Here is a 17,446-nt window from a genome sequence, read left to right as displayed (position 1 = left end):
GGGATATGGGTCAAATCTGTGAAAACGGGACTAGTTTAGACGGGCATCTTGGCCTGAATGGACGAATTGGGCTTGCTTGTGTATTGTATGACTCTGATTTACTCTTACTCTGTGCAGTTTTTTGTTTCTACATTGGAATCTTATTCTGTGCAAATTAGCTGGGTGCATTTGCATTATTGACAACAGTGACTGCACTTCAAAAGTTATCTTCTGATTGGGAAGAGCTTTGGGACGTGTGTGAATCTTGGATACCACATTATTTTTTATTTATTCAGTCAGGATTTACAGGGCCAGGATTTACTATTCATTCACTGTTGCCTTGAGATCATCATGAGGGGCACTTCCAATTGAAAGGACTACTGGATGATCCAGTGGCAGTGAAACATCCTGGTATAAGGCTGGGATCACACAAAACACAAAATATGCTAAATCTCATCGTACCTTAATGAACTAAGTGGGTTTTGCAGAGCCATTGTGGTCACTATCGCTGGAACTACTTTTCTTTTTCTTCCATTGTCACATGGTCTGAAATGTAATTCCTATCTACGGTGAGATTTGGATTTGCGTTTTTCAGAATATTAATCTGGTCCTCTGGAATAAAGGCCAATAATACAATCAATAGTGCATTTGTACACTAATATCAACAACATCTGTTTACAGTATGCAAACTTTCCAAACAATTTACATGAAGAAAAATACAGAATGCGCTGTGTACTATATTTCCATTGAAAATAACAATGAATGTAATTTCTTTACAAATATGCCTGTTCTTTAACTTAAATGACATCAGTTGAACCACACCACCAAAGGAATAAAACTACACGTAACTCTTGAGCAAAATACAAAGAGTTAGAAAACTCAGCAGGTCAAGCAGCACTTGTGGAGGAAATATTTCAGGTCGGGATCCTTTTTGTCACTGATTGTAGTGGGGGGGGGGGGGGGGGGGGGGGGGGGGGGGAGAAAGCTGGAATGGAGAGGTGGGGGTGGGACAAAGCCTGGCAAGTGATAGGTGGATACAAGTGAGGGAAGGTGAGGTTTATTAGTAAGATTAAACGAGAACTTACCAGTTTGAAGTTTGATCTGTATTTTATGAGGAGTTACGATGAGGAATTACGTGAAGAAGCCCGCCAGGCGCATGCGTGTCATTCTTCAAAGCAGCGGTGTGGAATCACAGATAACTGTAATGACTAAACATAGTAAGATTAGAGAAGAGGTACCAGTTAAGTATATGATCTGGGTGGGAGCAGAGGGCACGTAATCCCTCATCGTAACTCCTCATAAAATACAGATCAAACTTCAAACTGGTAAGTTCTCGTTTAATCTTACTATTTTACTTCGGAGTCACGTGAGTGACTACGTGAAGATTTTAAAGCTCTGTGATTTCATGCCGTGGAACGAGTCCATGCATCACGTCTGCCTTGACTGTTGGGAGGATTGTGTTAACATAATTTGGACATGAATTCGACATTGAAATCATAAAATTTTTAACACAACTTTATAACCCCTTTATATGGGTTTAAATTAATTTACAGAACTTAAATTGTTTCTGCAAATGTTCCAGGTTTCATTACTGATTTATTACAAATAATTGGAATGTTTTTCCCCTCCAGACCATCCTGCTGCCTTGAGGATTTGGTCCATTGGTACATCCAACTGTATCGCTGCCGATGTAGCTGCAGCCCTGGTGGAAAGAGATTTTAAAAATTTTAGTATCCACCCCAGCCTGTGTTTAGCAACTGTTTCAGCCATCTTGAGATGGTCTGGACCGTCACTCTTGGTGTGGTTGCTAGTGGCTGATAAAAAATGTGCCTTTTCATTGCCTCTTAGGATATTCGTTTTCTCCATGTGTAACGACAGATGTTTTATTATACACAGACGGTCATCTGTTGGGTATGACCTAATTGTATATAAAGGCCTGCTGATCCCTTTTTCTGTTCTGCTTACTATCTCATAAATATGAAACGTAATATTTTCCGTTGAGAAAGTCTTGTTGTCCAGTCTTGTTTTGCAGTGACTGTATCCTCTGTGCCGTGACCAGGGAGGATGGACGGAGCCGCGGCTCGAGAGACTCGAGAGACTAACAGAGACTAACAGAGGTAAAGAGGTTTGCCACGCACTGCAAGGGAGCAGTGGACCAGACAGGAAGAGCGGACGGAATTACCACTAGACAGCCAAACCAGTAGGTAATTTACGGCTGGGGTGAGTACTTTCCCATTTATAGGAGGTAGGATTATATAAATAAGGGGTGTATCAATACAGTAGGGGATTCTTAAATAGGACCAGTTAATTACTTATATAAGATGGGCGGTCAGGAGATGTGCCAATACTGCGAGATGTGGGAATTTGTCGACACCATTGATGTAGAAGATCCCTACAGCTGCAGTAAGTGTTTGAGGCTAGAGGAACTCCAGCTCCGCATTGATGAGCTGGAGACCCAACTTCATACGCTGCGGTACATCAGGGAGGGGGAGTATTACCTGGATGTTTTGTGCCAGGGGATGGTCACACTGACCAGTTTAACTAATTCAGTAGGCAGTGAGCAAGGAAAGGAAGGTGTGGCCATAAGCGAGGCAGGTAGGGGGAACCAGGAGGAGATGCGGCAGGAGCCACAGCCCTTGTCCCTGACGAGCATGACCGAGGCTCTTACTCAATGTAAGGACGGGATCAGGGGCTGTGGGAGGGATGAGCAACCTGGCTGCAGCACCGTGGATCAGGAGGCCATTCAAGAGGGGGGAGTTAGAAGAAAGGCCGTAGTGATAGGGGATAGTATTATTCGGGGGGTAGATAAGGTTCTCTGCGGCCAGCAGAACATGTCCCGAAGGCTGTGTTGCCTACCCGGTGCTAGGGTTAAGGATATCTCTGCGATGCTGGAGAGAAATTTGCAGAGGGAGGGGGAGGATCCAGTGGTCGTGGTCCATGTGGGGACCAATGACATAGGAAGGACGAGGAAGGAGGATCTGCTGAAGGAGTTTGAGCAGTTAGGGAATAAATTAAAAAGCAGAACCTCGAGGGTACTGATCTCCGGATTGCTACCTGAGCCACGGGCCAAATCGGCGAGGGTACGTAAAATTAAAAAGCTGAATGCGTGGCTCAAAGACTGGTGTGGGAATAATGGGTTTGGTTTCTTGGGCCACTGGCACCAGTACTGGGACAGGGGGGATCTGTTCTGTAAGGACGGACTTCACCTGAACGGTGCTGGGACTGGGGTCCTGGCAAATCATATAACTAGGGCAGTAGAGAGGTCTTTAAACTAAGTAGCGGGGGGGAGGTATCAAGGGGGGTAATAACGGCAGGGGTAGAGGAAATAGAGCAGGGTATCAGTGGGGAAGCGGAAAGTCAAAATGTGACAGGAGACAGAATGTGTGAAGATAAAGCTCTAGATGTAAAAGGGGCAAAAACGGAAAGGAAGGGTAGTAAAAATCATCTGAAAGTGCTTTATCTAAATGCACGGAGTATTCGTAATAAGATAAATGAATTAACGGTGCAATTAAGTATATATAGTTATGATATCGTGGCCATTACGGAGACATGGCTGCAAGGGGATCAGGACTGGGAGTTAAATATAGAGGGGTACTCGACAATTAGGAAAGATAGACAGGAAAGAAAGGGAGGAGGGGTGGCCCTTTTAATAAGGGAGGGAATAACGGCAATAGAGAGGAAGGATATTGCGTTGAAGGATCAGGATAGTGAAACAGCTTGGGTACAGATAGAGAATAACAAGGGGAAAAAAACACTAGTGGGTGTAATTTATAGACCTCCAAACAGCTGTGACGCTGTTAGTCAGAACATAAATCTGCAAATAGTTGACGCATGTAAAAAGGGAACTGCTGTAATCATGGGGGACTTCAATTTTCATATTAATTGGGCAAACCAAACTGGGCAGGGTAGACTAGAGGAAGAGTTTATAGAATGTATTAGAGACGGGTTCCTAGAACAGTATGTCACAGAACCAACAAGGGGGGAGGCAATCTTAGATCTGGTCCTGTGTAATGAAGCAGGATTAATTAAAAATGTCATAGTTAGGGACTCGTTGGGAACAAGTGACCACAATATGGTCGAATTCCATATTCAAATAGAAGGGGAGCAGGTTGAAACTCAGGCTAGGGTGCTTAGTCTAAATAAGGGGGATTATGAAGGTATGAGGAATGAGCTGATCAAAGTTGACTGGGATAGCAGACTCAAGAATAAGACGGTACATGAGCAGTGGTGTACGTTTAAGGATCTACTGTATAACGTTCAAGAAAAATTTATTCCTATGAAGAAAAAAAGGGGTAAGGGTAAGAACAGTCAGCCATGGCTCAGTAAAACTATAAAGGATAGTATTCGGCTGAAGGCAAGGGCATATAAGGTAGCCAGAGATAGTGGGAGGGTAGAGGATTGGGAAGCATTTAAAGGTCAGCAAAAAATAACTAAGAGATTAATTAAGACGGGGAAAATAGACTATGAAAGGAATTTAGCGAACAACATAAAAACTAATAGTAAGAGTTTTTATAGCTATATAAAAAGAAAAAGGGTGGCTAAGGTGAACGTTGGTCCATTGGAGGGTGAGACTGGAGAGTTGTTGGTGGGGAACATGGAAATGGCAAAGGCATTAAACGAGTATTTTGTATCAGTCTTCACCATAGAAGACACAAAAAATATTCCAACGCTGGATAAACAGGGGGCGGTAGGAATGGAGGAGCTAAATACTATTAAGATCACCAAGGAGGTGGTATTAGGGAAATTAATGAGACTGAAGGAGGATAAATCCCCTGGGCCTGATGGATTACATCCAAGGGTCTTGAGGGAAATAGCGGTGGGGATTGTGGATGCATTGGTAATAATTTTCCAAAACTCCCTGGAGGCAGGAACGGTCCCAGTGGATTGGAAAATGGCCAATGTAACACCTATATTTAAAAAAGGAAGTAAACAGAAGGCGGGTAACTATAGTCTAACATCGGTGGTGGGTAAAATGTTAGAGACAATTATTAAAGAAACACTAACGGGGCACTTGGATAAACATGACTTCATCGGACAGAACCAGCATGGTTTTGTGAAGGGGAAGTCCTGTTTAACGAATCTGCTCGAATTCTTTGAGGAAGTAACAACCCGGGTGGATAAAGGGGAACCGGTGGATGTGGTATACTTGGACTTCCAAAAGGCTTTTGACAAGGTGCCACATAAGAGACTATTGCTAAAAATAAAAAATTATGGGATTGGGGGTAATATATTAGCATGGGTAGAGGATTGGCTAACAAATAGGAAGCAGAGAGTGGGGATAAATGGTTCATACTCGGGATGGCAACCGGTAACTAGCGGGGTTCCACAAGGGTCGGTGCTGGGACCTCAGTTGTTCACAATTTATATAAATGATTTGGAGGAGGGAACCAAGTGTAATATATCAAAATTTGCGGACGATACAAAAATGGGAGGAAAAGTAGGGGATGAGGAGGATAGGAAGAGTCTGCAAAAGGATATAGATAAGCTAGGTGAGTGGGCAACAACTTGGCAGATGAAATTTAATACTAATAAATGTGAAGTCATTCACTTTGGGAAAAAAAATGATAGGGCAAGTTATTTTCTAAATGAGGAGGAGCTGCGTTGTAATGCAACGCAAAGGGATCTAGGGGTATTAGTACATGAATCACTAAAAGTTAGTATGCAGGTGCAGCAAGCAATCAGGAAGGCCAATGGAGTTTTGGCCTTTATTGCTAGGGGGATTGAGTATAAAAACACGGAGGTCTTGCTGCAGCTGTACACAGTATTAGTGAGACCACATTTGGAATACTGTGTACAGTTCTGGGGTCCATACTTAAGAAAGGATGTACTAGCCCTGGAGGCAGTGCAGCGAAGGTTTACAAGATTAATTCCTGCAATGAGGGGATTGACATATGAGGAAAGGTTAAGTAGGCTGGAACTCTACTCTTTGGAGTTTAGAAGAATGAGAGGCGATCTCATTGAAACATATAAGATCGTGAGGGGCCTTGATCGGGTGGATGCACCGAGGATGTTCCCAATGATCGGGGAAACTAGAACTAGGGGACATAGTTGCAGAATAAGGGGGGGCTCTTTTAAAACTGAGATGAGGAAGAACTTCTTCACCCAGAGGGTGGTTAATTTATGGAATTCACTGCCCCAGGGAGCAGTGGAAGCAGAAACTTTAAATATATTTAAGACTAAAATAGATGTTTTTTTAGCTGCCAAGGGGATAAGGGGCTACGGGGAGAGGGCAGGGATAAGGACCTAGGTATGGTTAGTATAGTAAGACCTGAGTGATCTCCTGGACAAGTGTCGATCGCCTGGATTGGGGTCGGAGAGGAATTTCCCGGATTTTTTTCCCGAATTGGACCTGGGTTTTTATCCGGTTTTTTGCCTCCCCCAGGAGATCACGAGGTTCTTGGGGTGGAGAGGGGTGATAGCGGTATAAAGGGGAGGGTAGTGTCTTGTGTTCTGTGTCTGTGTCTACTGTTTGTGGGTAAGTGTGTCTGTTTAGTGTTCAGCCATGAGCGAATGGCGGTGCGGGCTCGACGGACCTGGTGGTCTACTCTCGCACCTACTTTCTATGTTTCTATGTTTCTATGTTTCTATAATACCATTAGCATGACCGTTTTAATGTCAGTCTGTGTAAGGACAGAACTGTTGCTGGAGACCACTCCTGAGCATCTTCAGGATTATACTCACATCCCATATATGGGAGTATCTGGTACTCCTCATAGGCTTTGTACCAGTGGGTCAGTCCCAACAGTGTAATGGTCTGTCCCCTGCCATAGGTAAGTCGATAGGGCACTTCTGGCGCAGTTGATGGCACTGTAACTGAGCCCCTCATCGTAGTGGAGGCCTGCCAGATATTCCAGAACAGATGGGATGTTCATGTCTCCGATTCCATGTTTGATACCACTGGGAACCATGGTTGTGTAGGCCAATCGGGTACTACCAATTCCAGATGCAGAGTCTGTTGCATTTCCTTAATACCCGACTGATGAGGCAGGAAAGGAGGGAATGCGTAAATAAACAATTTCCCCTCCCCTCCAATGCAGCGAAAAATGCATCTGTCGCCGCTGCCCCAGGGTCTGGTTCCTGTGTAACATAACTTGATAACTGAGACCTGGTGTCTGCCACTGAATTTAGTCTTCCTGGTAGATAAGTGGTTGATATCCAAATATCTTTCTGGAGACACCATTGCCAATTTGTATGGCCAGATTGTCACATGATGTCGATTTGTTTCCACCCTGTGGTTAATGTATGCTACCACGGTGGTATTGGTATTGGTGGCTCCGCACCAATTGTACTGGCATCAGTTTGTAGTACCATGGAAAAGGTTACTGACAATTCTTGGATAGGAACAAGGCCAGAGTTATCTATCCACCATTTTAGTTCCATTTTAGCCTGATTGGTAGTTTCACAGATCTGTTAAAGTGACCTGCATAATTTAGAGTGCTTGTTTTTTGCTCTCTGTATGTTTTGGTAATGTAGAGGTCCAAATTGTGTGGCTGGAAAGGCAGCCATCATTATGCCAATTACTTTGGCTACCAATCTGATGGATGGTTTGCTGATGTCAGTGAGGTTTTTATAGCCTCTATTAAATCTGTGGCCTTTCCCTTAGGCAGAGTCACCGACATGTGAACTGAGTCAGTGGTGAAACCCCAGGTAGTCCATAGTAGTGGAAGACGTTAGTTTAGATTTAACTGGATGAAATGAATCCCAGTTCCCCAAATAACTTTTTTGTGGCTGTTACAGTTTGTTTGGCCAATTCCAAAGTTTTTGCACATAATGAGTATGTCATCTAAATATGCCATGACCATGTGTATACGTTTCCGTAGAAACGCTTGGGCTGGTTTCAAATTTTTTTGTGAACAGCCTGGGCTGATGATAACCCATTTGGCAGTGCTTTATACTGCTAGAGTTGTCCCATCCAGTTGAATTTAAGTAACATCTGTGGTCACCTCGTATAGGCACTGAATAGTAAGCATCTTTAAAAATGATGCTGGCCATTGAAGTAACCTTTGGGAATTAATTGTTAAGCAGTAACAAAGGTATCTATTTTGTTAGATCTATGATGATGCGATGACCATCATCTTTTTGTTTATATATCGGACACGAATTTTAATGGTTCGTGTTGAGTTTCTCAATTACACCTTTTATGTAAAGCCGCTTCAGTTCAGCTTGCGCTTTTGATTTCTTTTATCAGAAAGCACGAACATTCGGTTCAGTATATGTTGAACTGGAGGGCTGTACTTGTGTATAAACTCTATTGTATATCCCTGGATACTGCTTAAGATGTAGATATCGGTTGTTATCATGCTCCATGCAATCAGAAGAGAGTGTTATCTCCACCCAATCTCCGTGCCCACTGTTTGTAGGGAACCAGACCCACCTACCTCCATAGTTAGCAGTGGCAGGTTTACCTTTTTGTAGGTTCTTCGCTGTTGTAGCGCTGGGATCTGGATTTACGGTTGGTTTGCGTTGGAGGTCCCGCATCTTCCAAGAAGGCCGGTCTGGGCCATGGCCTAAAAGACTCATGTTTTTGAGTACCGGTCCTTCGAGCTTTCACCAGTTTTGCTGGTGGGTGCGTGGGGGTGCTAGGTTCCAGTAGGTTCTCTTGTTCCTGCACCCCTTGCACACTTTCTTCTGCAGACCCCTCTTCCAGGTCAGCCCAGAACTGACCCGCAGTGCTTCCTTCTGATGAGGTAGAAGCACTGTACAGCCCTTAAAGAGGTACTGCTGTGGGTTATCATAGGGCCCACAGTGACCCGACTCCATGTCCCGGAGTCTGTCACGTTGGAGCAAAGCTCCATACACCGCTTCTTCCCGCTCCAGCGCTCTCGGGCGCTGGCCGCCGGCGGTGATTCAAAGTCGGACTCCTCTGAGTCCACGACCTTGTTCGTTTTGTGTCTAGCCTTTCCGCCCCGCCGCGTGGATCTGGCCGGTGCGGAGGCGACATCGGGCACAGCTGATCCCACTATGGGTGATCCAAGTGCCGCTGGCTGCTGCTGGCTGCCCGCTGCTCCACGGTCCTCCTCCCCAGCTTTGTCCTTACTGTCCTTCCGTGGAGTGGATATGGCCGGTGTGGAGGACATCTGGCACAGCTGATTCCATCTAGCCCACCAGCTTTGTCGCAGCCCGTTGTTTCTGCACCTGCAATCAGCATAGAAATGCAAAAAAAAAAAAAACAGCAGCTCTTACCTGCAGGTCCACGTTTAAATCGTTGCTACGGGTGAGCGTCATTCTAACCCGTCTGCTGCCGTTAATGACTGGTCAAGTCAACGGCCCCATTTGAATGGTCTCCCGCCCGGCCGTGGTGTTCTGGCCGGCGCGGGACCAAAAGTCGGCACTGCTCTCCTTATAACGGGAGATAAACGTGCCTTTGGCTGCTGCTGCCGGCTGCCTGCGACTCAGCTGTCTTCTCCCAGCCAGCTTCACTAGCAGCACTGTGGACACTCCTTTGTCCAGCTTCCCCTCCTGTACAGACCTAGCGCGGGGAAAACATTAGTTTTGTAGTTTTGCTCCCAATCCCGCCCGGCTCCCCTCCCTCCCCCGCCAGCTTTCAACAGCCTTCTGTAGAAAAAAGGTAAGTATGGAACGAAGTTCCCTTACCTTACTGTTGCAGGTTCGAAACCCTGCCGTTCGGGAGGAACGTCCTTCCTCCCGACAATGACGAGTTGCAATGCGTGTAGCGCAATGACGCGCATGCGCCTGGTGGGCTTCTTCACGTAGTCACTCACGTGACTCCGAAGTAAAATTGGCAGACGGGTGGTGTAAGTGACAAAGGGTCAGGGTGAAAAGGATACAAAAGGGTGTCAATGAAGGAGAAAAGATAAGGAGTGAAATGTAAAGCCAGAGGGAGGGATATGGGTGGAAATGTACTGGGGGTAAGGGAAAGATGAGGGAAAAAAGGGAAAGATGAGGGATAAAAGGGAAATGGGGGACAGCGATGTGCATGAGGAAGGGGAAAGAGGCAGGGTGACTGAGGGGATGGTACATGGTGAGAGAAACGTGTGTACATTGGGGTAGGGGTTACGTGGGAAAGAAGTTTGGGGTAGAGGGATATTACTTGAAATTGGAGAATTCAATGTTCATACCACTGGGCTGCAAACTACCCAAGTAGAATATGAGGTGTTGTTCCTCCAGTTTGTACATGGCCTCATTCTGGCAATGGAGAAGGACAAGGACAGAAACATTGTTATGTGAAAGGGAAGGTGAGTATGGTGAGTAACTGGGAGATTCAGCAGGCCTTGGCAAAGGTGCTCGGTAAGCTGTTGCATAGTCTGTGCTTGGTTTCATCTTTACGTTAGCATCTCTTCACAACAGCCCACCCCATGCCCAGGTACCTACCCATGCAACCACAGGTGACGACCAGGGAACTCTGAAGAAGGGTTTCGGCCCGAAACGTTGCCCATCAGTCTGAAGAAGGGTTTCGGCCCGAAACGTTGCCTATTTCCTTCGCTCCATAGATGCTGCTGCACCCGCTGAGTTTCTCCAGCATTTTTGTGTATCAGGGAACTCTATCCTTGTTCAGTCTGGCAGGAGGTAAGCAAGAGCAGATCTAAGGATCACAGAGAAGAGCTTGTACATAACAGGAGGAGGGAATCTGCATTTACTTCAGAAAGGGCGGGAGTGAAAAGTCTCATCTTGGGGGCAGGTACAACGGAAATGGAGAAATTGAGATTAAGGGATTGCGTCCTTGCAAAATGCAGGGTGGGAGGAGGTGTAGTCAAGATGACTGTGGGAATCAGTGGGTTTATAAGTAGAGTAGGAAAGAACTGCAGATGCTGGTTTAAATCGAAGGTAGACACAAAATGCTGGAGTAACTCAGCGGGACAGGCAGCATCTCTGGAGAGAAGGAATGGGTGACGTTTCGGGTCGAGACCATTCTTCAGACTGATGTCAGGGGAGTGGGCAGTACAGAGATAAAATGTAGTCAGAGACAGTAAGACATGGGAGAACTGGGAAGGGGGGAGGTTGGAGAGAGAGGGAAAGCAAGGGCTACTAGAAGTTAGAGAAGTTAATGTTCATACCGCTGGGGTGTAAGTAGATGTCAGTACATAGTCTGTCCTGTGTCATAGGTACAGAGATCAAGAGAGGTGAAAGAGGTATCAGAGATAGTCCGTCAATTTCAGGGTAGAAGTTAGTAGTAAATGTGATGAAATCAATGAGCTCTGTACATGTGAAGGAGGAAGCCTCGATGCAGTCGTCGATGTAGTGGAAAAAGAGCTGGGTAATAGAGCAGGGGAATGCTTGGAACAAGGAATGTTCCACATAACAAACACAAGGATAAGCATAGCTGGGGCTCATGTAAATACTACTGACTACACCGTTGACTTGAGGAAAGTGAGAGGAGTCAAATAAGTAGTTTTAAGGGAACTAGACTGGCAGGGGTTGGAATCCTACACAGGACTGAGGCAGGTGAGAGTTTAGAAGTTGGTATGGAGGATAATGAGAGATGGTTTAATGGTTAAAATAGGCAGGAGAAAGGCAGGGAGTGAGGAAGGAATGTTTGTTTAAATGCAAGAGGCCTGATGGGTAAGGCAGATGAGCTCAGGGCATGGATACGACTGTGCGACTGGGACATTGTAGCCATTACGGAAACCTGGTTAAGAGAGCGGCAAGACTGGCAGCTCAATGTTCCAGCGTACTGATGTTTCATGAGAGACAGAGGTGGGGGTAAAAATGGAGGAGTGGTTGCATTAAAGGATGTCACGGCAGTGATCAGAGGTGACATTAAGGACGGTTTGTCTAGTGAGGCTATATGGGTGGAGCTGAGGAACAAAAAAATGGATAATCACCTTGCTGGGAGTGTACTACAGGCTTCCAAATAGTCAATGAGAATTAGAAGAGCAAATATGCCTGGAGGTTGCAGACAGCTGTAGGTCTAATAATTTTGTCAAAGTAGGCGATTTCAATTTCCCAATATTAACTGGGCGGTCAAGGTGGAACAGCGGTAGAGTTGCTGCCTTTCAGCGAATGCAGCGCCGGAGACCCGGGTTCGATCCCGTCGACGGGTGCTGTCTGTACGGAGTTTTACATTCTCCCCGTGACCTGCGTGGGTTTTCTCCGAGATCTTTGGTTTCCTCCCACACTCCGAAGACGTACAGGTTTGTAGGTTAATTGGCTTGGTAAATGTAAAAATTGTCCCTAGTGGGTGTTAATGTGCGGGGAACGCTGGTCGGCGTGGACCTGGTGGGCCGAAGGGCCTGTTTTCTCGCTGTATCTCGAAACTAAACTAAACTAAACTGGGAATATCATAGTACGAAAGGTTTAGACGGGATGAAGCTTGTCAAATGTATTTAGGAGAATTTCCTCCCTCAATATGTAGAGCACCTCACATAGGCGAGGGTAACTTTTGATCTAGTCTTGGGAAATTGGGACGGTCAAGTGGATGAAGTGTTCGTGGATGAGCCTTTTGGTACAAGCGACCATTGTTCTGTAAAGTTTAACATAGTTATGGATAGAGGCAGAGCAGGCCCACAAGTTAAACGTCCAAATTAGTGCAAGGCCAACTTTGATAGTTTAAGATCGGAATTTGCTCAAATTGGAGTAGGTTGTTAAAGGAAAACGAAGACAGGAAAATGGGATGTTTTCAAACGTGTGCTGGCAAGATTCCAGGACATGCACTTTCCTGTTAGAGTTAAGGGCAATAGAGTTAAGGGCAATCAACAATAGATAATAGGTGCAGGAGCAGGTCACTCGGCCCTTCGAGCCTGCACTGCCATTCAATGTGATCATGGCTGATCATCCACAACAGTACCCCGTTCCTGCTTTCTTCCCATATTCGCTGACTCCGCTATCTTTAAGAGCCCTGTCTAGCTTTCTCTTGAAAGTATCCAGGGAACCGGCCTCCACCTGAGGCAGAGAATTCCACAGACTCACAACTCTCCATTCTAAATGGCTTACCCCTTATTCTTAACTGTTGCCCATGGTTCTGGACTCGCCCAACATCGGAAACATGTTTCCTGCCTCTAGCGTGTCCAAACCCTTAATAATCTTATATGTTTCAATGAGATCCCCTCTGATCCTTCCAAATTCCAGAGTATACAAGCCCAGCTGCTCCATTCTCTCAGCACGACAATCCCGCCATCCCAGGAATTAACCTTGTGAACCTACGCTGCACTCCCTCAATAGCAAGAATGTTTTCCCTCAAATTTGCAGATCAAAACTGCACACAATACTCCAGGTGTGGCGTCACTACGGCCCTGTACAACTCCGATACTCAACTCCTCATGTTATGAAGGACAACATGCCATTTGCTTTCTTCACTGCCTGCTGTACCTGCATGCTTACTTTCATTGACTGATGAACAAGGACCCCAAGATCGCGTTGTACTTCCTCTTTTCCCAATTTGGCACCATTTAGATAATAATCTGCCTTCCTGTTTTTGCTACCAAAGTGGATAACCTCGGACTGTCGTGAGCCCCACCTCGGGACGTGGAATTACATCGGAGCAGATCCCTAGCCTTGGATCGCGGACTTTATCACCAAGGGCTCGCAGTCTCGGGGTGAGGCTAGTCGGGAGCAGCTCCAACGCCGCATAAAGCTTGACCTGCCCCGATGCGAGGTTCGTTCGCATGGCGCGGGGGAGCTGACAAGATCCCCGATGTGGGAGCGCCTTGATGCGGAGGGCCCGAACATCGGCTACGGGAGTCAAGATCGTCCCGTCAACGGGGGCTCGAGGCCCATGACCACAGAAGAGCAAGGGGAAGGGCTTAAACTATATTTCGCCTTCCACCACAGTGAGGCGTGTGCAGGAGTCACTGTGGTGGATGTTCAATGTTATAAGATGTTTTGATTGTTTTGTCTCCAAGATGGCTGCCGGAAGGGAGAGTGAACGCTGGCGCATTAAGCTGCTGCTGCTCTCTCTTTGAATTGTGTGTTGTTGATGTCCCTACTACTTTTTTTTTGTTTTTTATTTTATTCTGCTTATACATTTTGTAATCTGCTTATTAAATTTTGTAAGGCATCCTTGAGAATCTTTGAAAGGCGCCCATAAATATAACGTTAATAATAATAATTTATCCACATTAAATTGCATCTGCCCACTCACCCACTAGTCACTGCCTGCCATTCTGAAAGGGACCCGTTAATCCCTACTCTTTATTTCCTGTCTGCCAACCAATTTTCTATCCATGTCAGCACTCTACCCCCAATACCATGTGCCCTAATTTTGCCCACTAATCTCCTATGTGGGACCTTATCAAATGCTTTCTGAAAGTCCAGGCACACTACATGGCTCTCCCTTGTCCATTTCCCTAGTTACAACCTCAAAAAATTCTAGAAGAGTAGTCAATCAAGCATGATTTCCCCTTCGTAAATCCTTGTTGACTCGGACCGATCCTGTTACTGCTATCCAAATGTGCCGCTATTTCATCTTTTATGATTGACTCCAGCATCTTCCCCACCACCGATGTCAGGCTAACTGGTCTATAATTCAATTTTCTCTCTCCCACCTTTCTTAAAAACATAACATAACATTAGCTACCCTTCAATCCTCAGGAACTTTGGAAAATGATCACCAATCTAGAGCCACTTCCTTAAGTACCCTGGGATGCAGACCATCAGGCCCTGGGGATTATCAGCCTTCAGTCCCATCAGTCTTCCCACACCATTTCCTGCCTAATGTGGATTTCCTTCAGTTCCTCTGTCACCCCAGATCCTCTGGCCACTAGTACACCAGGAAGATTGTTTGTGTCCTCCTTAGTGAAGACTGATCCAAAGTCCCTCTTCAACTCATCTGCCTTGTTCCCCATAATAAATTCACCCTTTTCAGTCTTGTAGGGTCCAACTTTGGTCTTAACTAATTTTTTCCTCTTTACATACCTAAAGAAGCTTTTACTATCGTCCTTTATATTCTTGGCTAGCTTACTTTCGTACCTCATCTTTTCTCCCCGTATTGCCTTTTGAGTCACCTTCTGTTGCTCTTTAAACATTGCCCAATCCTCTTGCTTCCCACTCATCTTTGCTACGTTGTACTTCTTCTCTTTTATTTTTATACTGTCCCTGATGTCCCGTCAGCCACGGTCACCCCTTACTCCCCTTGGAATCTTTCTTCCTCTTTGGAATGAACTGATCCTGCACCTTCTGTATTATTTCCAGAAATATCTGCCATTGTTGTTCCACTGTCATCCCTGCTAGGGTATCTTTCCAGTCAACTTTGGCCAGCTCCTCCCTCATATCTCCACAGTCACCTTTATTCAACTATAACACCAACACCTATGATTTACCCATCTCCCTCTCCATTTGTAGATTAAACTTGACCATATTATGGTCACTACCTCCATATGGCTCCTGAACCTCAAGTTCCTTTATCAAATCCGGTTCATTACATAACACTAAATCCAGAATTGCCTTCTCCCCGGTAGGCTCCAATACAAGCTGCACTGAGAATCCATCACAGAGGCACTCCACAAACTCCCTTTCTTGGGGTCCAGTACCAACCTGATTTTCCCAATCTGCCTGCATGTTGAAATCTCCCATAACAACCGTAGCATTACCTTTACGACATGCCAATTTTAACTCCTGATTCAACTTGCACCCTATATCCAGACTACTGTTTGGTAAGTCCCATCAGGGTCTTTTTACCCTTACAATTCCTTAGTTCTATCCATACTGACTCCACATCTCCTGTTTTAATGTCACCCCTTGCAAGGGACTGAATTTCATTCCTCACCAACAGAGCTACCCCACCCACTCTGCCCACCTGCCTGTCTTTTCCAGAGGAGGGATACCCTTGAATATTCAGTTCCCAGCCCTGGCCCTCTTGCAGCCATGTCTCTGTAATCCCCACAACATCATACTTGCCAATTTCTAACTGAGCCTCAAGCTCGTCCACTTTATTTCTTAAACTTCGGGCATTTATATACAACACTTTGACCTCGGTATTCACCTTCCCTCTCGCACCGCTTGCAATTAGCCCTGACCTTATTCTCTTATCCTTTCTCGAACTTTCCTTCTCATTAATTCGAGAGTCTTTCATAACTTTTCCTGTACTCATTTCCCTTTCAACTCCATTGCTATACTCCCAATTTGTCAATCCCTCCCCCCCACTAATTAGTTTAAACCTACACGTGTAGCTGTAGCAAACCTGCCTGCCAGAACATCGGTCCCCCTCCAGTTAAGGTGTAACCCGTCCTTTTTGTACAGGTCACCTCTACCCCAGAAGAGATCCCTGTGGTCTATAAATCTAAATCCTTGCTCCCTGCACCAGCCACACATTCAGATCCCCTATCTCTCTGTTCCTGTCTTCACTAGCACGACGTACTGGAAACAATCCAGAGATAACCGCCCTAGAAGTCTTGCTTTTCAGTCTTCTTCATAACTCTTTGAACTCACGTTGCAGAACCTCCTTCCTGTTCTTCCCGATGTCGTTTGTGCCCACGTGCACAACTACTGCTGGCTGTTCCCCTTCCCTCTCGAGGATGTTCTGAATTTGGTGCGTGACATCTTGCACCCTGGAACCAGGGAGGCAACAGACCATCCTCGCGTCTCGCCTGCCGCCACAGAATCTCCTGTCCGCACCTCGAACAATGGAGTCACCCACCACTATGGCTCTGCCCGACGTCGGTCTCGCCGGTCGAGTCCCATCTCTAGGATTGGAGCCATCAACGTGTCCGCCGCTCGGACTGGAAGCGTCATCTTCCCTGACAGTTCCCAAGAGGGCGTACCTGTCATTAGGCACAGCAACCTGGGTCTCCTGCACTCCACGGTTACCACCCTTTTTCTCAGTCACACACCTTAGGACCTATTTCCATGCTGTAGGACTCTACATCGGTTGGAAGCTGCATACTAAGTCTCGTTGCACTGACGTGCAATGACAATAAAATATTATTATTATTATTATTATTAGTTCTTCCCCTATGATTGCTGCTTCTCCGAGCTCCACGTAAGCACTGGGTGAGCACTGGGCTCCAACAAGCTACCAGACGCAGGTATGATTGCAATGTTTAAGAAATATTTAGACAGGTACATGGATAGGATAAGTTTAGAGGGGTATGGGGAAAATGCAGGCAGATGGGGCTGGTGTGATGGGACATATTGGTCAGTGTGGGCAAGTTGGGCCAAAGGACCTATTTCCATACTGTAGGACTCTATGACTCTAAGAGAGAGCACATTTACTACAGCAATGGTGCGCAGGATAACAAACTACAACCCAATTATATGTGGATCCACATATAATTCTTTAGTCATCTCAGAGTCCACAGGATCAGAGTGGAAGCAAGACATGTTAGAGAAGAAAAAGAAGATGAAGGAAGAATCAACTGTGAGCAATCAATTAGAAAATTATACTTAAAAGAGAAATGATAAAAACACTATGTACTAATAATCTGGGTAACAGATCAAGTAATATTTTTCAAAAAACTATAAGTAAGCTACCCATCAGAAAGTCAAGCAATTAATCATCATGTTGTAATAATTTATACACTTCTGGGTCTGGAATTTGAAGATTCCTTCAGTTTATCTTTTTATGAAGGAGTTA

This window comes from Amblyraja radiata, chromosome 3 (assembly GCF_010909765.2).
Source record: "Amblyraja radiata isolate CabotCenter1 chromosome 3, sAmbRad1.1.pri, whole genome shotgun sequence".
Lineage (NCBI taxonomy): Eukaryota > Metazoa > Chordata > Chondrichthyes > Rajiformes > Rajidae > Amblyraja > Amblyraja radiata.
Note: the sequence above shows the minus strand (reverse complement) of the source record.